The 24945-nt window shown below is 39.4% G+C and overlaps 1 pseudogene; it reads right to left on the reverse strand.

The window, feature by feature from the left end:
* The window catches only part of LOC127455859 (hydrocephalus-inducing protein-like), a 111753-nt pseudogene that overhangs the window by 64582 nt on the left and 22226 nt on the right, over nucleotides 1-24945 (reverse strand).

The raw sequence follows: 24945 nt of genomic DNA on the forward strand, positions 1-24945 counted from the left end.
AAATGTTAGGCAGTATGTTCATAATTCACTTTCACTTATCATGACTAAGGCTGTCATTCTGCCTGACATATCCTTTAGTGTTTCACAGAAGAAGAAAAAAAGTCATATGGGTTAGGAACAACATGAGGGTGAGTGAATGATGACAGAAATATCTCTTTAAGGTTAGATTATCAATTTGAACCTCAAAACAATGTACCGAGCCTACCCAATATGGCATTGCTGTCGGTCTACGAGGAAGGCCTAATGGTAAGAAACGCAGAGTGGGCTGCAGTTGGTCATGGTGAACTTGTTTTTGTTAAGAATGCAGCTGAAGTCAAGTATGGTGTTGGAGAACTATAGATTATGGAACTGGACCTCACCCCTTAAATTCCGCCATGTCCTTCTGTGGGTGGCCATGGTAGCAGAGTTCCAGCACATCCTCAACCACATAAGTGCAGCGATCCTGTTGATGCATGGGGTTGAAACGCACCCACAGCTCTTTCTAAACTCCGACACACAACACCAGAAAAAGTATTCTCTACAGAAAAAGACGAGTCCAAATACTATACTCCGTATGAAAGGCCAAACATTCAGATTCATGGGCCAAAGTAGTAGATATTCAAAAGCACTAAAATCTTACCTGCACACGTGCATGCATAGATGTGCAACAACAGGATAAAATATAAATGAATAGCATTTTAAGAAGTATTATTATCTTTTACAAAAAGTAAAATGAAAATTAAATGAAAAAATGTTCATTAACTGAAATAAAAATAAAAACAGAATTGGAAAAACTGAAACTAACCTAAAATACATTTTCATAAAACTTAACTAAATTAAAATACACATGATCACAAATTAATTTTAGCTTTAGTTTTTGAAGCACAGTATATTGTAACAATTAAACCCTTTTTGCAATTTGTTCATGTGAAAACTATAACACTGATTTTATGTTGCTTTTTTCTTTGAAGAAGCAGTAATTAATGACACCAGAAGCTAATGACTTCACATGCTAACTGGTATTGCAGACTATTACAATGCTATTACATAAAACTATACAGCAACTATCCTCATTCTGCAGAGGTATACATAGTCTATTTATCTTTTATGTGTGCTCTGTCAACCTGTTTACCTTTGATGTTGTGAACCCATCCCCTTCATAATCACACAGGCCGAAGGGCTCATGCAGAGTCAGTTCTATAGAGTGTGTCCTCATTGAACCTCTCTTCAGAATTTACAATGCGTCATCATGTATCAGTCCTAGTAGAAAACCTTGTCATATTTATTTGATAATTTGAGTAAATTCTACTGGTAAATAAAAATAAAAAAGTAACTTTACATAATTTCACTGTTTGCAAGTTTATTAACACCCTTTGTTGCTATTTTTGGTAACTTCTTTTGTGAAGTCTGAAGTAAATTTTCTACTCAATTAAATTATTCTTATTGATAAAAAAAAAAAAAAAATCAATAAAAAAAATAAAATCTGTTGATTGTTACCATCGTCGTGTTTTGTGCACCAATTGTTGAGGTCTGCGTGCACAACTCTGTATCTTGTTTTTACTGCCAGTAATGCAGTGATGTTGTCTAATAGACTACATAGCATGCAATAAACTTCCCTGAGGAAGTGTTCTGTATGTCATGTGGTACATGATGAAACAATTTATAATGAAAGTTAAAATGTTAAATGTTCATATACATTTTACAATTAATAAAATTAAAGTTTAAGTACATCAAATTCGCAAGTAAAAGTTACTTTATTAACTAAAATGTTTAAGTTAAATTTACTAACTCACTTTACTCAATATTAGGTCATGAAGTTAAGTAGATTTGTCTTCATTTAAAATTGACTTAGTGTAACAGTACACAGTATAGAGCAGTATAATCTTACATAGGGACAGTCACTTAAAATGTATTCTAGCATTTATCAAGATTTTCTTGTGCATTACTTAGATATTTTTGCATTAGATATTGATTTGATTTTCATAATTGTTTCAAAATTGAGATTTTATTTATTTATTTCAGTTAATGGATTCAACTGAACTATTTGACATAAATGGACAATGTGCTGTGTTTTGTCATGATTAGGAAAAATATGTCATATTGTAAAAAATGGCCCTGAAAATACATTTCCCCCAAATAAAAACAGTAGTTTCTGACATTGAGACCAGCTACGACTGATTTATAAAAACAATATCATTCAGACCCTTTGTGCATGTTAGCATCAATATTTACAAGCCAAATTTCAAGCTCTCCCTTTCGCTCTTTCCTCCCTCCTCATCCCAATCACTGAGTTTTTCCTCTCCCTTCACTTTCCCTTCTCTCTCTCATCTCTCTCTCCATTTCCCACTTGCTCTCTTTAATTGCTTTATTCCTGCAAGCTCCACTAAGGGTGCATTCAGTAAATCTAGCAGCAAGGCCTGTCAAAAAACAGACGAAAGGGACAGAATCAGATAAAAAGAATGCCAGAGAGATAAATTAGCATTTTTAGTTCTAAGATTCAGACTTGCAAGGCACCTGAAAGCAGCTGTCAGGGGATATGAGAAGTGTATGGAAATATGTACAGCAGCAGGAAAAATTGGACAGAACAGGAATCTGACAAGGGGGTGTGTTGCTTTGTAAATGAGTGTGTGTGTGTGTGTGTGTGTGTGTGTGTGTGTGTGTGTGTGTGTGTGTGTGTTGAGAGAGAGAGAGAGATAATAAAAGTGAAATAAGGCAGACAGAAAATCATTTTCATTATAATGATGGTTCCCCCTGTACTCACTCTGCTTATTCTAGAGCTTTTTAAAAAATAAAAAATAAATAAATAAAATAAACCAGTGGAGGACCTGAGATGCCGGGGCATCGATGCTGATCTGTGGGCTTGGTTTAAAATGATTTTGCCATCTCAGCTCACTAACAATCACTGTGCAAATGAGAAGTAAATTTGGATAGCTAATTTGAATGAGTTGTACTTACATACATAACAATTGCTTGGTTTTTACTGTTCAATATTCTGGAAAGCAATCTGTTTTAATTTTCAACAGAAAATTTTCCAATCGGTTTTTTAGCAATCAAGTGACTGCCATATTGATAACTGAATTTTCAGTTAATACACAGACAATAGATGTCTTTTATTTTCATGTTAAGTGACATTAAAAACATTTATCAATAAACACCCACTTTGCAGATGATTATTCCAGCGGCACACATAATATCTTTTGCTCCATAAAATATGAAGGAACATTTGCACAAAGCGTATATCAGCCACTTAGCAGCAGCACAGTTGTCTCAATGCACAGATGATGGACCTGACATTGACAACATGAGTACAGTAGCAGACATCATGAAATACGATACTGTGGTTACTGTTATACAAGGATGAGAATAGAGAATTTTGCGAGTAGACAGACATCAGTAATGCTTGCATAAAATACACACACACACAAAACAAACAAATCCACACCTTTTCCACATAGAAATTGATTTGTTGGGAGATGTCTACTCCTGGGGTGACAAACTGACACGTGACTTCCACAGTCATGATGCACTCTCTGCCATAATGATGCCCCAAAATGGCATGGCATACCAGCTTCTCCCTAACCACATGCATTCATAAACACACACACTTCAAATCTAGTGCTGTCAGTCGATTAAAATTTTCAATCGTGATTAATCATATCATTTTACGTTGTTAATCATGATTATTCGCAGATTTTGAAAGTGCTGAAATTTGTCTCTAAATATACTTAGAAATGTACTAAAATAGCAGCAATTCAAGTAACATTAAACATCTAAGTGGGAATTTGATTAATTGAAAGAATTAGTCCCCACATAGTTTGCATATTCATTGCAAAAGGCATAAAATCTCTTAAACTCTCATCCTCCACAATATTAATCAGCCGGCAGTCTGTGGCTATCCGCTTTGTTACAGCAATCATGAAGCCGTGAAGCCAAAGTTCATGATTCGTGTCAGGGTGTCAATGCGAGCATCAAGCGCCACTTTAACTCCACATGAAAAGCGCTTTCAGACAAAAACGTCTCATTCAGTGTTTTGGTGATAGTTAAGATTTGGCATGCTTCTGTGATAATTAAAATGCGCCTTACTTAGGCTGAAAAATACGGTCACAAATTCCATCTAGACTTGTTTTGTACAACAAATAGCATTAAGAGCTCCTTTCCCTATCACTTGTGTGTGTTGTGGTGTGTGCGTCAGTGTAATGTCTCCGGGCTAACACATGGCAAAGGTTCTGCCCTTCCAACCAGTGTTTATGCTGGTTTATGCTGTATTAACTGTAAATGCGTTAATCACGATTAAGAAAAATTAACGAGTTAAACTTTGTTTAACAGCTCTATTAAAAACACATTATATACACAAAAGAGATTCAGGTGGCATAATATATATCCCTCAGTTTCTCACTATAAGAGCGGATGAGAGTCATCTTTGATAGGTTCACCCCTTATCTTAAAGGTAATGTGTATTATGTGGCACTAGCATCACCAAACGGTATTGCTAAAATAATGACTGTTTTCAAACAGGTTATTAGACACTGATAATTGGTAAAAAAAAAAAACAGATAGTTCTGCCCCAATCTCACCATTGGGTGAGCCAATGTTGCTATTTCAGGATGATCAGATAAACAGATCAATGTTTCTCCACCTTCAAATCTCAATTAAAGACTTATCTTTTCTCAAATCATTTCAACTCCATCAGAAACTCCATTGTTGTATCCTTTTTCCCCTCTTCTTTGTATTTGTCCCCATGTGTAATTTTCTTGTAAAGCAACCTTGAGCTCTTGGAAAGGCGCTATATAAATAAAACATTATTATTATTAATGTTTAGATAGTGCCTCAAAGCCACAGTGTTTACTTTTATCGGGGAATTCAACCTACAAATGGTTTACTTATAGTTAAACCTCAGTTACTTATAGTTGACTATTAGGCTGGGAATGGAGAGAGTATTTTAACACCAAAGAAATTACACACTTAAAACTCTTTAAAAAAAAAAAAGAAAAAAAAAAAGTACTACACAAGAGTCCTACTCCACTGTGCCTGAGATCCAATATGCTGACATCCAACTGACTGATGACCATGCAAAAGGCACAGCAGCCCAGCGTGGGCTGCAAGAGGGCAGGACAGTCTTCACTTCTCACCTTCTCTCATCTCAAATTTACCATTAAATCAATAAGGAACTCAAGGGGGCATGCATCTCTGTAATGCTCTAGAGAAGAAGTCAATACACAGCTCTGTGCTGCTTCACTAAAAGAGGATTAAGGTGGCTTTCAGAACCTTCAACTCTGTTGTATTTAAACTTCAGCAGATTGTGTCAAAATGTGACTCAATACAGTATTTGAAAGTGTTGCCCATTGTTGCAAAGAATAGTTCAGACATCGGTCCAGTGGATCATCTGTTATAAGTCTTAAATAAAGTACCTTGGGGATATCAGAGGAGCCCTCTAGTAGCATGTCAGCTGTGTGGCCTGGAGGAAGTGATAAACATTCAGGAGTTATCATGATGACTGGGCCTTCTTGAACCGAGCAAGTCTGTGTACTCTTGCTTTTCCTGTTCCTTAACCTGTCAGGAGTAAGAGGGCTTTTATTGTGGAACTGTGTAAATCCCTCTGTGCTCCAGATTAACTGGTGGGTGCAACGTCCTTGGTTGGTGATTTTGAAGGGCCAGAGCTGGAAGATCAGAAATTATGGTTATTAAACTGAATATGAAGCTTTGTGAACAACAGACTCATCTCTTTAAATTACTTGAATGTAAATGGCAAAGCTCAAGACTAGAGATAGGCAGATATATAGACTGATATTTGGTCATTTTGAAATTACCAGCATCAGCCATTAACTGTGCATGATTGGCCAATTACCAGAAGTGGTCATTCTGCCTAGAGTCAGTTTCAAAATCTACAGAGAGGCTTGTCTATGGATAGTGCACGTTTTTTGTTGTCAAATATTTCCAAGTGATTTTATTAAAATATTGTAGAATAATTAACTGTAAAATACTATTTTCATTTAAATTAGAATTATACGCTGCTCCTTTGGCATTTAAAACCCATATCGTGTTTTCTGACCTACTCAAGGTGAATGGACAGACATCTACATGCGATCGGTTGATTTACCTGAAGAGGGTTCCCAAATCCAAGTTTGGTGCAATTGGTCGATCAGTGACTATGGTGGTGCCATGTCCTGTGGTGGACACTGGAATTTTTTAGGTGTAGCTATCCTGGATTTCCAGCAACAGTTCATCCTGGAAGGGTACTGTGTCATTAATATGTGTTATCAGCTTTAGTTACAGCTTCTCTTCTGAAGGATCTTCCCTTTCACTGGGCTCCACACGCCAATGAGACCTTTTCTTCACCTCCCACCAAACATACAGTATATGTTAGCAGATAATCACTCATTTCTTATGTTTAAACATAGGTCAAGCAGTCATATGGATTGTCTATGACTATGAGGGCAAAACTTTAAAGACACCATGGAATCAAAATGAGAGTTTTGTATCTTTCAGTTGGGTGTTGGCTTTGAGGCCATCTACATGCTAATACACCCCTAAACATTGAAAAAATGCAAACTTTTAGCAGATTTTTACCACCTAGCATGTAGCAAATAATTGTTCATGACTGTGACATAACTAAAGCCTATAGGCTATTTAAAAAAGGGACAAGCCTTCCCATATGTACCACTCCAACTTTCTGTTTCAATAGGAAATATGTTTGAAATGTATATGAAAACTGCACTCATCATTCAATTTCATTAGGTCTTTAAATAAAAGTAAAACATTCTAATAATTCTATAATTCTGTAATTAAAGGAATAGTTCACCCAAAAAGTTTATTTCTCTCATCATTTACACACTCTCTTGCCATCCCAGATGTGTATAACTTTCTTCTGAAGAACACAAACAAAATTTTTAGAATAATATTTCAGCTCTGTAGGCCCATACAATTAAAGTGAATGGTGACCAAAACTTTGAAGCTCCAAAAAGCACACAAAAGCAGCATAAAAGCAATCCATATGACTCTAGTGGTTAAATCCATGTCTTCTGAAGTGATCTAATTGGTTTTGGATGAGAACAGACTAAAATGTAACTCCTTTTTCATTTTACATTTTGTCATTGCAGTCTCTAGGCATGACCATGATTTCAAGCTCGATTACGCTTCCTAGTACTTGACGCATGCGCAGAGCGCTAGATGGCACTAGGAAGTTTAATCGTGCTTGTAATTATGATCGGCAAGTATTTATAGGGAAAAAGGAGTTATATTTTGGTCTGTTCTCATCCGTAACCAATTTGATCACTTCAGAAGACATGGATTAAACCCCTGAAGTCTTTTGGATTACTTTTATGCTTCCTGTATATGCTTTTTGGAGCTTCAAAGTTTTGGTCACCATTCACTTGCGTTGTACAAACTTAAGGCCAATGTATACTTTTCGCGTCCATGTTGCTGATCACTCCACGCAAAACACATTATATATCATGAGGCAAATTTTGTCATCAGCACAGCTGCGCGGCTTGATCGCGCCGCCTAGATTTTCTTGACTGGCGCACGCGGCCCTCGTCTGTGCGTGTCGTCTGCGCATGCGCTGGCCATTGACTGTACTAAAAGAGTGTCACAAAGCAGTTGTAGTGCGCATGCGATAAACGCATTTGTTAAGTATACTCAGAAAGGCGTTCCGAATAAACAAAGTATACTGGGCCTTTACAGAGCGGAGATATTCTTCTGTAAGTCTTCGTTTGTGTTCTGCAGAAGAATGAAAGTCATGCATGGCATGATGAGAGAATTTAAATTTGAGTGAATTATTCCTTTAATACAATGACACACTAAAACATCCATCGACTTTATGCAATACAGTCCAATACTAAGCCCAAGGACGGATTAACCACCGGGCCGATTGGGCCGTTTCCCAGGGGCCTCTAAACCAAAAGGGCCCCGAGCTCTAAATCAATGTATTTATTTTGAGATATCTGTTATAAATCCATGTAAATTTCAACCTTATGTGAAATACCATTTGTTCGGCCGAATATGTGCTGGACTACAGCAGCGCGAGCACAGACACTCGAGTGCGCGCTCAGGGAATCTGCGTCTCACAGGTGCAGCGCGTTTATTTGATGGACTACAGAGAACAGCGTCTGATTTACAAAACGCTTCCAAAGATAAGGTGCAGTTTACCCTGGCTGTGTACAAAGCTGATGGTTTAAATTCATATAAGCGCCAGAATTCATGCAACAGTATGGAGGACTTTAAAATGTTTAAATCATGCATGCATTTAATGTTTAATGATAAAACGAAAGATGAATTATACCCTAAATATGTGCACGATAACTTTTTGTAATATTTGGTTAACTGTGAGAGTTCACAAACGGTTATTGTGTTATTTGTCGGGAGACTCGGGAATAAAGAACATTTATTGCCATGGATGCGTCAAACACAATCTCAGATTAGCAGGGAATAAAGTGCACAGTGAGCTATGAGCCGAAATAGCACAATACATACATCTTCAAATGATAAAATCACATTAAAGTCGAACAAAAATAATCTGTCACTGCCTGCAACGTAGAAGGCCTATTCTTATTAAATGGAAAATGTGTAATTCTGCCTGGCAGGTTCACTTTCCATGAGGCAACGAATGCTGCGGTTTATAGGACTTCTTCGGAATATTTTTATTTTTAAGTGGTTCAGCATTTAACTTGTGTAATTATTGTCTGCACACCAGAGCAAAAAGGGATAAAAAAAAAAACATTGGCTCACCGTTTTACAAACGCTGAAACTTTGCCAGGTGAAAAACAATCTGGAAACACGTGTAACAGTCACATTAAATTCTCTTTGGAACTTGAACTTCATCAGAATGTTGATTTGCGACACCGGCTGAAAAGACTTGATGCAGCTCAACAAATGGTGAAACGGAACACGTGTCTCGAGATGCATTTATAAATATTAAAAGTTCTTTTTAACGTCATACAGTGTCTAAAAAATGCGACGGTCCTGAGTTGTGGCGGACGATCAAAGACGTCCGTGCAGTGCGTGTTTACATAGAAAAACTATTTTAAAAAAACAGCGCAGACACACGTGTGAACAGTCCGTAACTCGCCCTGTAGACTACGTTGGAAAAACCTGGCCCAAAACCTGTAGGTTTGTCGGGTACCGTCCGACTCAGATCAGGTTGAAGAACTTTATACACGTGCAGAATAACCGAGTAGTGATTTTGATGTTTGAATACCGTGCACATCCCTATTAATAAGGCAGGATTTTTAATCGGTTCATAATTGAAAAATACATATAACTGGCCGTGTCAGACATTGCTACAAACTTTTCTTTTGTCTGAAAAATCCAACCAAATCTGCCAAGCGGTCCTTGATTAAGCCATACAAAAAAATCTCAAGAACAAAACCCCAGTGACATCCCTTGTGTGTGGACTAATTCTTCCATCTGTCTTATATAATGTCCACGTGAAATTGTTCCATCCCAATTAGAGAAGAGATTCAACACAAGTAACGGCCTATCAAAAGCCCTCCACTCAGCTAAACCGTATCTCTGTCTTGTAATTTAACAGAGCTTTTAAAGAGCAGCCACATAATAATAGCATGTGCATGTATGTGTGTCTCCTGCCAGCAGGAAAAGAGATAAAGAAGATAGTATGAAAGAATCATACAACCCCAATTCCAAACAAAAAGGAGTGATTTGTAAATTATATTCACCATTTGCTATATTAAAAACACAACAACTAACCATTATATTATGTTTTACCTTGTGAATTTCATTTATTTATTTATTTAATTTTTATGTACAGTAATCTCAAATCAGATGATTGCAACACATTCCAAAAACGTTGGGACTGTCGAGTGTTTACCATTGTGAAACATCACCATTTCTTCTAATAACACTTATTAAGCATTTGGGCACTGAAGACACAAGTTTGTTAAGTTTAAAAAGTTATAGGTCTTCAGCTGCACAATTGCACAGGGTCTTCGTTGCCGTATTGTGCACTTCATAATGCACCACACATTCTCACTTGGAGATGGTCAGGACCACAGGCAGGCCAATCTAGCACCCACACTCTCTGCTTATTCGGCCAGTATGTGGTTTGAAGTTGTCCTGCTGAAAATTCTGGGACGTCCCTGGAAAAGACGGTGCTGGAAGGCAGTATATTTTGCTCCAAATTTTTTACATATCTGTCTGCATTCATGGTGATCTCATAGATGTGTGAGTTACCCATGCCATGGGCACTGACACACCCCTGGCTCATACAGACACTGGCTTTTGGACCTGACACTGATAACAGCTTGGATGGTCCTTTTCCTCTTTGGCCCAGAGAACACGACAGCTGTGTTTTTAAAAAACTATTTGAAATGTGGACTCACCAAAAAACACTGTTCCACTGTTCTACTTTCCATCTAGGGGCCGTTTACACGACAACGTTTTCAACTAAAAACTGAAAACTTTTTATCCGTTTTGGCTGTTCGTTTACACGACAACAGCGTTTTGGGGCCTGAAAACGTAAACTTTTGAAAACAGGTTTCAAAGTCCAAGTTTTTGAATACAATGCCGTTATCGTCTCCGTGTAAACATACAAAAATGCGAATTTGTTAAAACAATGACATTATGCGCACGCGTATTACATGTTATATAAAAAAATGATGGATTGATAGGCATCAATTTGAGATACATAATTATCAATATGAATACTGGTGTCTGTGCAAATAACAATAATCAACAATTTATTCATTTGGAGTGTTTTGTATGGATTGTGAACATTGTACAGTAGACAGAACTTGCAGTTTGAAAATCTTGAAATTAATGTATGGATTCAGATGGGAAAAATGTATTTGTATTTTAAACTGTGTTTGTGCTGCTCAAGATTTTGAGTTTATTGACGCTTCTCCGGCAAAGTAATTGTTGTAATAAAGCAACCTCATCGTCCGTCCAGACAAAATTGCTCAATGCTTTCACCATCTTCATTGTTTGTATTCACCGCTCTGTGGAAGAATGCTTACAGTATGTGCGCAGGTGCGTAGTGTTTCTTTACAAAGTGACATCGCCAGCTACTGGCCTGGCATGCATAATACAGCATTTTTTGTCGTTTTTCACGGATCCGTGTGAACGGGGATCGTTTTGACAACGTTGTCATCTGTACGTGAAACTTTTCAAAAAGCAAAGGAAAAACTTTTCCGTTTTTAGTGGATCGTTGTCGTGTAAACGTACCCATGACCGAGCCCAGAGAAGTCAGCAGTGCTTCTGGGCAGTGCTGAAGTAGGGCTTCTGCTTTGCACAGTAAAGTCTTAACTTGCATCTGTGGATGCAGCGGTGAATGGTGTTGACTAACAAAGCCCATGTTTTTGATATCCATTACTGATGAATGATGTTTTTTAAGACAGTGATGTCTGAGGGATCAGAGATCACACGCATCAGAAGTGGTTATTGTCTTGCCCTTTATGCACCAAAATTTGACCATATTCCTTGAATCTTTTAAATATATTGTGCACTGTAGAGGGTGAAATGGCTAAAATCTTTCCAATTTGTCTTTGGGGAACATTGTTCTCAAAGTGTTGGATTATTTGCTGAAGCATTTGTTGGCAAATTGACAAGTCTCGAATGATCCTTGCTCTTGAAGGACTAGGCTGTTTTTGGAGGCTCCTTATATACTATGACACAATTGCCTCACCTGTTAACATCTCCTGTTTCACATTGCCTTGTTTTTTTTTTGTTTTGTTTTTTCATCCCCTTTTCTCCCCAATTTGGAATGCCCAATTTCCACTACTTAGTAGGTCTTCATGGTGGCGCGGTTACTCACCTCAATCCGGGTGGTGGAGGACAAGTCTCAGTTGCCTCTGCTTCTGAGACAGTCAATCCGCGCATCTTATCATGTGGCTCGTTGTGCATGACACCGCAGAGATTTCCAGCACGTGGAGGCTCATGCTACTCTGTGCGATTCACGCACAACTTACCACACACACCATTGAGAGTGAGAACCACTAATCGCAACCACGAGGAGGTTACCCCATGTGACTCTACCCTCCCTAGCAACTGGGCAAATTTGGTTGCTTAGGAGACCTGGCTGGAGTCACTCAGCACACCCTGGATTTGAACTCGCAACTCCATGGGTGGTAGTCAGCGTCAGTACTCGTTTAGCTACCCAGGTCCCCCTATTGCCTTGTTTTTTTAACTCATCAAATTGTTAATAGTCTTAAATTGCCCCTGTCTCAATGTTTTTGGAGCGTGTTGCAATCATCTGATTTGAAATGACTGTACATAAAAAATTTTTTAAAAAAAGGTAACATATAATGTTTTGTTGTAGTGCTTTCAATATAGCAAAGGGTGAATATAATTTACAAATCACTCCTTTTTGTTTTTATTAGCATTTTTCATACTGTCATGACTTTTTCGGAATTGGGGTTGTAATCATTTTAAAATGAGTACTGAATGGCTATTGAAAGCAATAAGCACATATTGTTTGTGTTTTATTTGACTCAGGAGTCTGACATCTGGCTAACACATGCTTGTACACTGGGGCATTTACATGGAGGATTTTCATATAAGCCAGTTTGCCTAATTTCAAACCCCAGATGTGAAGTTCCTCCTCTCCGTCCTACTTTTCCTCCCTATTTTCATTATTTCCTTTCATTCTCTAATAATGAGGAACATACCAAAGAGAAAAAAAAGCGCAAGCTTGTCTTCCTTTGTGTCCAAAAGTGCTCAGCACAACAACAACAGCTTAATTTGTAATACTGCTTTTTTAGAACTGTTGGCTGAGGATGAAAATCAATTTTCATAATGCAGTCAACTGATTGATGTCTTGCACATTAACTTTTAATAGGGATTTTCTCACTGAGTAAAGACAAAGTGTGTTGGTGTGCTAAGGGATACTGATTAATAGTGTATTATTTATTTTAAGAGAACGGCTCATTCTGATAGCTATGAATAGCTTTTGGCATATTTCATCATTCCCATCCCATTACACTCTCCTTTCAGTCTTCATAGGGTGCAGCTAAGTGAGTGGTGTATAGAGGGGAAAATTAAGGTAGAGTGAACTTCCCCATAAAGTGCAACACTGTTTAACGCATTTATTTATATTTTTCCTGGGTAGTAAGTGTTATTTCCTAATTGCTTATGCCTCAAAAGTATAGAAAATAGCTATTATTCCCCACAAACTTTGTTTTTGTGACCAGGACAGTGATATTTTGAAATGTACCTATTTTCAATGAGAAAATGGGTGAATTTGTGTCTTTTCGTTCACATAAAGTCAGAAAAAAACATATGAATCCAAATTAACATGTATTTATACTAAAGTAATATTCAAAGCCGTGCTGGTCCATAATGGTAACAAGTACACGTCTCTTCCCCTGGCTCACTCGGTGCACCTCAAAGAGGATTACAATAGCATCAAGACCTTGCTGGACACCTTGAAGTATGATGAGTATGGCTGGGAGGTCTTAAGAGACTTCAAAATGCTGGCATTCCTGATGGGTCTCCAAGGCTGTTTTACCAAGTTTCCCTGCTATCTTTGCCTTTGGGACAGCAGGGACACCAAGGCACACTACCACAGGTGGGACTGGCCACAGCGGAACGAGTTCTCTGTGGGGAGAAACAACGTCAAGTGCAGCCACTGGTGGACCCCCGGAAGGTGCTGATGCCACCACTGCACATCAAATTGGGCCTTATGAAACAATTTGTCAGAGCTCTAGGTAAGTAGTCGGCAGCCTTCAAGTACCTTCAAGACTTCTTCCCTAAGCTGTCTGGGGCAAAGGTCAAAGCTGATGTCGTCAGATAAAGAAGGATTATGGATTCATATGTTGTTTTTTTCTGACTTTATGTGAACGAAAAGCCACAAATTCACCCGTTTTCTCATTGGAAATACGTACATTTCAAAATATCACTGTCCTGGTCACAAAAGCAAAGTTTATGGGGAATAATAGCCATTTTCTATACTTCTGAGGCATAAGCAATTAGAAAATAACACTTACTACCCAGGAACAAAAATTGTGTTACACAGTGTAATGTACAGTTAGCTGGTCATTATCGCAAAATAAAACCTGACAGCTTGATCAGGACCTGACTCGAATCCTGAAGGGATTTAATTTGCAATGGTGACAGAATATGTCGACATTATCCTGCTTATTACATGGTTACTTGCCAAATAAATGAACATGAAATATTAATTTGAGATTAAATTATTCTATTATGTGAGAAGAATGAAACTGCAGAGTGATACAAGAGATGTGAAACTATCACAGCTATTTATGGTCAATAGAGTTTAGCAGTCATAATACAAAGACATTGGACTGTTGGATGTCACAATTGATCAATCAGAACCAAGCTTTCCAGAGAACCAAAGACCTGGGTAAACATCTCACACAGATGAAACTTGAAACAGCTACCTTTTTGTAACAAACTCATCAAACTGATATGGACTCTTTTTGAGGCTTGCCGGGCAAATATGTTTGTATGTGGCAAAGAGTGTGTTTGAGAGGCAGACAGTGTGTCAGAGGCCAATTAGGAATCTAGTGCCAGCAGCCAGACTCAAACAGAGGTGTATCATGACTACTGATGGAGTATTATCAGCCACAATCATATCTCTTATTAACTCAACTGTGAGGCATTGCAGTATCACATAAACCATTTTGGAGAAAAATATTGATGGTCAAAGGTAGTAATGGGTTTTGTTAAAACATTATATTAGTAGCTCTTCGAAATATACTGTAATGTATACTTACTGTGATAAAGCATTAGGACCTTTGTAACATATTGCTGTACATCCATGAATGCATTTAACTTATTTATATACAGTGACCCCGAAAAGTATTTGAAGACTTAAGCCACACTTAGAAATGTATGAATGTCTTTATATAACAAAATATCAAAACAATGTGCAGAAATACAGCACAAACACATTTTTCAAGCAAATGTTTTTCAAGCAAAACAAGTAAAAAGTATAAAACAATAGATATATTGGTCAAAATAAAGACAAAAATATTGTGTCACTTTAAAAACGTTAGTTAGCTCATGTGATGAACTACACCTGCAATTACTCTGCTAGGACCCCTGTGTGAACTTGAAGGGGCCGACTGATGAAATACTTGTTTGGGCCACTGTACAGTATATAATCATATTCCTGTGTATGAATGTATTGCAATATATTCAAGCTTTGGCTAGTTTATACATTGATATTGTGCAGTTCATTTCAAATTGTATGTTTAAATGTACAACTTTTACCAGATCAAGCGCAGACTCAGTTATGCAGGTCGCGTTAGTCAAGCTGCAATCAGCTGATCATGATGTCTATCAATAAAATTCAGACGCTTATCAGAGCGGTTTTATTTAAGTCCTCCATTTATTCATTGCTTTAGCTGTCTTTCCCTTGCATGAATGCAAGCTGCACTTAACACCCTCATCCATCCCCTTTTAGTTTTCTCTGCATCTGTCTTGTTTTGTGCTCTAAGACTACTATTGACTGCCAGTTTGAAATTCCTATCTTCAATGTGTTATTGCACCTTGTTCATGATTTATCAACTTGATATACAGTACTTGAAGTTCTTTTAAGTGTCTATTTTAACTATTTTGCAATGAAGAATCATACCACCAACACCAACAGATCGCTTCAATTGTCTATAAGTGAATAAAGCATTCACTCAACTATTCAAGTCAAGTATTCATTTGACGAAAGTGGTCCTGACTGAAACTCTCATGAAATTTATGTGAGCATTGCAATGTTTTTGCAAAACTGAAATTAAGTTCTTCATAACAGGTTTGGCTAAACGTTTCAAGTGAAATGTCTAGCAGGGGTTGTCAAAACCGAGCAAAATGAGGTTGTAATCAGACGAGGTTTTTAAGGCGAATTTTAGATGGAGGTTTTAATAAAACATGCCTCCCTAACCTAAAACTTTACTCTAAACTTAACCAATAGTGTCCGAATAGAGAAATGAGAGTTTAACAAAACAGACATCCTTACCCTTAACCAACACCTAACCTTAACCGATAGTGTTTTAAAATGCAAAAGTGAAATGAAAAGCACATATTCTGAAGCAACCACGTCAATTCTTGTCGCTTCAATGTCTCTGTCATGTCATGTCTCAGCTTGAGTTGTTGTCTGGTTTTGAACCACAGTCATCCGAGTCCAAAGTCCAATGCTCTATGAGGTGTGCAACCACGCAAGCTAATCATATTGGAATAAGTGTATTTACTGTATGTAGGTGGGTCTGTAATACAAGTGTTAAAATGTATATTTTTTCAAAAGATGTGTTAGAGTAGAAGTGTCTCGATATCATATCATAGCAGGGGCTGAGTAATAAATAAGTGTTTATAAAGTCATAATCAGCCACTGAAGTCCAGATTTGAGTGAAAGTGAACAAAACACACAGTTGTTGTAGTGCCTCTAGTGTTCATTTCACCTGGATACTGCAGGGAATTATACCATGAGACACATATAACAAGTTTTGCAAAAATGTATAATCACGTTTTCACTATGAGACCAGGTTGGACTGAAAGTTGCTCTTTGTTCATTTGTCCCAGGACAAGGGCTTGCGCTTCACTACAATCATCTTGAGCAAGTAGAGACTGCCCTTGGACAAGGGAAACTGCAAATTCACCATTCAGCAAGGAAGAAACGCACTTGAGGAGGTAGAGGGTAGAGAGAGGGCCCTATCATTTGAACTGTGTCAGATTGAAGGTGGTAAGCAGGGAGACATAGATCACTCAAGTCTTCATATGAAAGAGAGAGCGGTAAAGCGAGTGAAAGAGAAATAGAGAAGGGGAAGAGAGATAGACAGGCCGGTCGATAGGGAGCTAGATCGAGGTTGGGGCGATTTCCCCTTGAGAGCAGAATCAAGTGAAGAACAAGCCAGCTGATATTTCAATAATCAGATCAGACCTGCATTAGAAGGTTTAACATCATTGATTGATTTGAACTTCATGGTGGTGAAGAGCTTTACAATGGAACCAAAAGATAGTCTCTAGAGAGGACACCCCTTTCCAAAAAAAAAACAAATAAAAAAAACACAATATGATTTTTATCAGAAACTGCAAGAGCAGATGGATGCATAAAAGCGCAAGAATGTGTTTTTGAGTATATTACATTTATATGACACTCCTGTCAGTGTCTGCCTGGCACTCAGCCACGCTACCGAGTGCCTGTAATGGAATTCAGGATTGACTAAAGCTGGAAAATGTTTTGTAAAAACTCAAGGCTTATGGAAGTCTTCAGCCTTAGAGCAGAAGGCAGGATCAGTTTACAAATGAGCATCAGCCCACAATCTAGGATGCCATGAATATTTGAATGTGTCTTTATACTGCACTGTATATGCTAAGTTTTTTTGTAAATGCATATGTATGTGTGTAATTGTGTGCAATCCATCCAGGAATTAATTAAAGAAAGTCTAATTCTATTGATCAGTGCTGATAATCAAGGAAGCCTCTTTAATATAAAGATCCACAAAAAGGAAAATATAAATGAGTAGAAATTAGGACTTATAAATAAGGCATATGACTGGGGGATTACTCTTATCTTATCTAAAGAAAATATTCACCAGCCATGAATAGAAGACCTTGATACTGGACCAAGAGTAAGAAAAATGCTACAAATTTACAAGTGCTGTAAAGATGAATCGGCATGAAGTAAAGGATAGGGGATACATTTTTGTCTTTCATGGCCGCATTTCCACGAGGTGAAATGTGAGCATGGTGGTAGGCCAAGCTTAATCATGACTAATTTTCTGGGTTTGGTAATAACTTTACATCAGCAGTCAGTTGTTGGACAGTTGCAAAGTCCTTGGGACATCACTCAGCACGGGAATGCAGCCAAAGTTCAGCTTGGCAGCAGTGACAGAGACGGAAGGATCCTGGCCAACACAGGACAGAAGCAGCTCCTATGGAAAAAGTAGGTTGCATATGGAGTTACATCTAGTGATTTCGGCCACCTGCATGTTTGTTTTTTTTTTTGGATGGGTTCAATGAAAGACAAAAAATCTTGGCCAACTGAGACAGAAACCACTACTTTAACAGACCTGTTACCCATTATTAGATTTAATGTAAATTTCGGTTGATGATAGATGATATCTAATTTTGCTATGGAAGAACAGGCAAATTCAATTTGCATTTCCTCTTTGTGTCTGCATAATGTGTGATATAATTCAAATACTTTAAAATATAACACATAATTGCATTTCTATGTACAAGAATGTGCAATGGCAGCCAAATTTCAAACATAAAAGCAAAGTCCATTATTTCTAAAAGTCCAAACCACCAGAAGACAGCAGTTAGCCCTGTTGATTATTGGCACATTAATAAAGAGCATTTCCCTGTGCTTGTGAAAACTGTACTTGCACTACCCATGCACAGATATAGGACAGGCTATTTAACACAAAATATAATGCTAGAAATAATAAGAATACATGTGTCATATGTGTAATGGTAGAGAAGCTTCTGTTCCTAAAGAGCCTTCCAAAAAAAAAAAAAAAAGGCCCTTTTGGCCTTTTTTGTGTATTTCTAAGCACTTTGATATTGTAGGGTACAAATGTGCTTGAATTACCCCAAAATTTGCTTTATTTTGAGATCATTAGGCTTTTAGTTTTCTGCACATCATAATGGCTTGTTTAAAAAGCAACTGCTGAATACAAACTGTAGAATAAAAAATAGTAGGTAGAAAACAGTGTCAATACTTTAAAGGTATAGTTCACCCAAAAATCATAATTTACTCTCCATCATGCCATCCCAGATGTGTATGACTTTCTGTCTTCTGCAGAACACAAACAAAGATTTTTAGAAGAATTTCTCAGCTTCGTAAGCTCCATACAATGCAGTGAATGGTGATCAGGCCTTTGAAGTTCCAAAAAAGACATAAAGTCAGCATAAAAGTAATCCATATGACTCCAGTGGTTTAATCAATGTCTTCTGAAGTGATTCAGTTGGTTTTAGGTGTGAACAGACCAAAATATAAGTCCTTTTTCACTGTACATCTTGACAGCAGTCTCCTTGGCAATCATGATTTCAAGATAGATTACACTTCATAGTGCTTGACACATGCGCAGAGCAGTAGATAGCACTATAGAAACTGTAATCGAGCTTGAAATCATGATGTCACACAAACATGTCAACACTCAGGGAGATATACAAAGTAAGTGATAAACATTCACTTAAAGTAATATTGATAAATGAGTTTGTTTCCACATAAAGCTTGTTTAACAAACACCTGCAGAAACAGGTGTATAAAACATTATAATCTCTTTTGATAATCGTACACCTGAAGCACAAATGCTAGTGCTGCAGCATTGTTTATCAGTTGGGTTGCTAGGAGACTTCTCTAATGATAGTCAAACCCCTGCTAAGCTAATGGGAGCGTTGCAGTTCCGAATATCGGGGAATGGAATGCATTTATGGTCGGAGATATCAAGTAGGAATATCCCACATCCAACTTGAATGGAACGCAGCATAACCATGTACCCTGACGAAACTAAATTTATTGCAAGCAACATTTAAATCGCAAATATTATTAAATAGATTTTTCCAGGTATTATAGACCTCCTTGGTAGATTCATGTGAAAAATTATGATTTTTGAATGTCTGTTCAGGAGACGTTCATTTCACAAAGCAGTCATGCTGCAGTTAAAATTAGGCTTGCTTGAGCATTAATTGTCATTTCAAGTTCTGGCTTTCGTACGTGGACGTGTTTTTAAAATGTCAATTGGTATTACTAGTTAGCTGTGACGTAATGTATGATGCCCAAATGCATAGGGTGTCTTATTCATTGTGAAACTGTGTTTTCTTAATGGCCTAGACTTCAAATGCATGGCCCGCCACTGCCTAGGAAACAGTGCTGGAACTGAAGAACTGGGTTCTCAAGGATCACATCAGGCACAACACATCTACAGGGACATTCAGATATAAACTTAGTGCTTGAAGACTGGTGTAAATATTTCATACATGCCCATAAAAGTACATATTCTACCTAGCTTTGATTGGGAGAGCCAAAACCTCCTCTCAAACACCCTGTACATCCACCACTAAAGCCAGACTGTAGTCTTGCACAGTGTTTGGCATAAGGTCAACTGCAAAACAAACACAAAACACACAGATACACATTATACGATTTTATTTCTTCAATTTTAAAACGGATAATTCAGACTCTAAATTATGATAGGATGAACCACATTCGAAGCATTTGTAAAATCACAATGAACGCACGCCTTTGACCACACATTCTATTAATGCACCAAGTTGCTATGTTGCTTGGTTACCACAAAGAGTCTACATTTAATATAATTAAGATAATAAACTATATGACATGTACACTTGGTGGATAATAATTAATAATAAATTGTTTATTGTTTTAAATACAGTTCCCTATCTGTCACTCACTTGACGTTGTGTCGATGTAGTGACACTAGGGGTCACTCTTGGGAGCCCCAAACACCTCTGATGTTTTAAGAAATGGCCAATGAAAATTGGAATTTGCATGCCACTCCCCCGGACAAACGGGTATAAAAGGATCTGGTGTGCCACCACTCATTCAGATTTTTTCTTCAGAGCTGAGCAGTGTTGATGTATTCCACTGCCAATCCATTCACCTCTGCAAGAGAAAGCAAAGAGCGATCTCCGCAGCTGCTGGATTTTACGGCGCATCACAGCGGTTTCTCCCCCTCTCGCATAGATAAGTGCGGAGAACGCCCCTGGGCTCTTCGTCAGCGCGTGTTGAGCGCTAAGAGAGTATATTTCTCCTTAAAAGATTGTATATTCCCTAAAAGAGTGGGTACTGTTGGAAAGCGTCTTTTTAAAGATACTTTTCCAGTTATGTGCAGTTCCTGGTTGCGGTCGTTATCTCTCCGCTTCTGATGGTCACGATCACTGCCTTTCTTGTCTGGGCTCCAGACACGCTGAGACAGCGTTTGTGTATGGTTAATGTTCTCACTGCGAGAACATGACCATGGCCACGTTGCGATCGTGGTCTTCCTTCCTCAGAGGAAAAGCCACTCCAACCGCTCCCCGCCTTGGCTCTTCTGCACGCGTGCACAAGACCGCGACGGTTAGCGCTGGGGGCGATTTGGGGACTTCAATGGAAGTAACATTCAATGGTGAATCCCCACTGACCTCCCATTCCCTAGCATGCTCGTGCGCCCTGGTTGAGTTCCGGGATGATTCAGGCGGCCTGCCTCAGAGCGGGTTGGACCTCTCATTCAGCGCTCAGGAGGAGGATGAGATCTCGATAGCAGCATCAGAGAGCAGGCTGCTTCGGTCTGATGCGGAGGACTCAGCTGGGCTTCCACCTTTTGTGTGGCTACCCAGTCAGAGGCTGACACCGAGCTGACGGCCATGCTTGCCCGGGCTGCTGCGAGCGTCAGGCTAGAGTGGAACCCTCCACCCTGCCCTGAACCCTCGTGGCTTGATGATTGGTTCCTGGGGTCGGAGTGGAGCTCACGGTGCCATTCTTCCCGGAGGTGCATGAAGAACTTGCAAAGTCGTGGTGGGCACCTTTCACTGCCCTGACCAGGCTTTTGAGTTCTGCTGCTCTCACCACCCTCGACTGCGGGGCGGCCAGGGGCTACACGGACGTTCCCCAGGTGGAGCAATCAATTGCGGTGCACTTGTGCCCATAGAGTGCTGCCACCTGGTGGAACCATCCAAGGCTCCCTTCCAAGGCCTGTAAGACTATGTCGTCTCTGACAGCAAAGGCTTACAGTGCCGTGGGGTGGGCCGCCTCTGCTCTGCATGCCATGGCCCTCCTGCAGGTCCACCAGGCCAAGGCATTGAAAGAGCTGCACCAGGGTGGTCCTGACCCGGGAGTAATGCAGGAGTTGCGCTCGGTGACTGACCTCACCCTACGGGCGACGAAGGTCACAGCGCGGGCTCTCGGGCAGGCGATGTCCACGTTGGTGGTCCAGGAGCACCACCTTTGGCTCAACCTGCTTGAGATGAGGGATGCCGACAAGGTTCGCTTCCTTGACACCCCCATTTCCCAGGCTGGCCTTTTCGGCGACACCGTCGAAGACTTTGAGCAGCATTTTTAGACGGTAAAGCAGTAGACCGAGGCCATTCAGAACATCTTGCCCCGGTGTGGTTCAAGATCGTGCACCCCGTCTTCCCGTCGCCGTGGCGACCTTCAAGGTGGAGGGGGACAGCTGCCCCTCCAACCTCTCCTGCAGGAAGGAAAGCACCGACCCGACTGCACAACTCTGTGGGTCTTCACCTCAGGAAGAACATCAATTTGCGAATAGGCGCCACTTCAACGCGTACAGTCACCTGGTAGAAGGTGGTAGGTCACTCAGATCTTCCGCGTCCCATCCAAGGGCCAGACGTGGAGGTTCCAGAGGTCTTGTCATCACAATGATGGAAGGAACAAGACATTGTGTCCCTCCTGCCACAACACTTTACTATCCGCTGTAATGGCCGGGATTCTGTCTCGGCTCCTCAGTACAAACCTGAATGAGTGGTTGCACACCAGCTCCTTTTATACCCGTATGTCTGAGGGAGTGGCATGCAAATTCCATTCGCCAATTTTCATTGGCTTTTTCTTAAAACATCAGAGGTGTCTGGGGCTCCCAAGAGTGACCACTAGTGTCACTACATTGACACAATGTCTTGTTCCCTCCATCAGGGAATGAGGGTTACGACAGTAACCTAGACATTTTATTCTAAAATAAAAAAAATGTTTATTGAACATTGGTGACTTTTATTATATTGTTGTTGCCAATATTTTATGAAAGCAATAAGCCTCTAGTCTTTGTATTACAGTGACTTTACCATGGCTAAGGGAGTTTAAAGCACTCCAAATCATGCCTTGGAACACCCCTTGCATGTGATAAAAATCACTGTAATGCACAGCCTGTGGCTGATTGCTTTATTCATTCACTCATATCGCAGACAACTTTTCAGATAAACCCACTCGACTCTATCATTGTTTAAATCACTACTATAACAGTAATATTATGAAGAGATTAAACAGCTGCATGTCTATATATAGCCCTCTACAAATCGCCACATATAGTATTCCAAACTGTTAAGATAGCAATATTTCTCTCCCAGCAGTGCTTTTAGTAGTATAACACAGCACATATGGGATCACAGACAACTGTCACAGAGAAATGTAACTGCTTGAGAAGAACAGCAAAGTACTCTCCAGGTGCTATTCTTTTATAATATTAACATGTCTGGGAGGCTGCTGGCCAGCTGTACAATGCTTCTGGGAAAATCAGCCCATTCTACTTAAACAACTAACCACAAACCCCTAATATGTATTTTGTGCTCATTAGAACATGGTAAGCCACAGTCCTTTTACAGAGTGGTAGAGGCACATTTGCACATTGACAGGAGACACCCACATCCACAGGAAGCACAAAGACAGCTGGACACATCCAACAGATTAGCCCTCCAAAGTGCTGACAGCTCTCATTGATGGGAAAAGACTAGCGCATGACAGGTATGCAGGGTACCTGGCAACCAGTGAAAGGAGTATGGGCAAGATAATCACTGCCACAGAGAGAGAGAGAGGAGAAAGAGCCACTATTCTCATTTATCATTTTTCTATTAATGGAATACAGCGTCCCTTTATCAAAAGTCCAAGCTGTCTGAGGCTTACTGGGGTTTAAAGGTCTGCTATGAACTGGCGTTTATGGCTGCAGTCAGTCATTGGAGCCTCAAAAAACAAAAGCGTTTCTCTACTGAGAGGATGCTTATGTTTGTAGCATGGATAGACCAGAGCAGTAGCGGTTCAAACTTGTATGGCGCTCTGGGCGAAACCCGCTTCAACACGCCCCCAAAGTTGTTGACCGGGTGGGGGGGTTGGTGATTGTAAATGAGAAATGAGTTGTTGACCGCGGGGAGAGGGGGTGGTGCCGCCCCCCCTCAAGGTGCCGCCCTGGGCAACTGCCCATGTTGCCCATGCCTAAATCCGCCACTGGATCAAAGGGATCGTTTCAACTGGCCACTTGTGGTTTTGCATAGGGAAATCAATTCAAATCTCTTTGAGGTATTCAATGAGATAGTATGTTTGACAACACAGCTTACAGTAGAATCAGAAAGAGCAGCCATACCTGAATATCAATCTGGATTAAAGCACGAACTGTGCCAGTACTTGGTGATGAGATAAACTCTTTAGGTCTCCTTTCTATTTTGTCTCCCAGTCCCCATTCACTTCTGTTCAGTTGAGAGATCTGATCCATGCTGGTAATACTGTCCGGTCCAGAACCATCTCCGGGGATCCGGAGTCCAAATCTCATAGACACAATTGATGTGTTGGTAAGGCAACATGTCAGCATTTGTGGAACCCCTTGGGTCAGTGAGAGAACATTACTGAATATACAACTAATATGCAAAACAAGCATTAATCAATAACATTGATCCTGATTGATGAAACAGAGAGTGCAAGTTAATTTACCAAAGGACACCTCCCCAAAGTTGAGTTCTGGGACACTGTGGTGGAATGTAGGGCCAATTAAACACCCACTGCAAGAGATGAAGGGATGCAGAAACTTTCAAAAAGCTACTCACCAAGAATTAGTTAAGGTCAATGGATATGTGCCAGAAAAAGTAATTACTCAAAACTAAAGGGTTGCTGATGTAAAAACCAGAGGATTGAGCAATGAGAAGCATTGTTTTTAGATGACAAGGCAGACTGGTAGTTTTGAAAACTCTACATACAACACTTTCAATAGTAATCCATTTGAATCAAGGGGGATGTGGCTTATGCTAGTCAGTGATTTCGGTAGAGCTCTGCTTCACTCATTTAATTAAGATTCAGCCTTTACAGATTCATTTAATCAGCCACAAGCTAGTAATTATAACAATGAATAATGAAGAATTTATGGTTTTTGGTAATGGTCATGAGAGGGGTTTAATTAAGTACTAGGTTATATCAAGGGTAAAATAAAGGCTATTGGGTGCTATAGGTATGGAAAGTAATTAAAATGCACTAAACATATTTTCAAATATTTGCATTATGTTGTGTAAAACATAGCTAAATTTAAAACAGCCCTCTTGCAAGCAATTTCAATTCACATTTAAAATGCAATA

Source organism: Myxocyprinus asiaticus, chromosome 18 (genome assembly GCF_019703515.2).
Source record: "Myxocyprinus asiaticus isolate MX2 ecotype Aquarium Trade chromosome 18, UBuf_Myxa_2, whole genome shotgun sequence".
Taxonomy (NCBI): Eukaryota; Metazoa; Chordata; class Actinopteri; order Cypriniformes; family Catostomidae; genus Myxocyprinus; species Myxocyprinus asiaticus.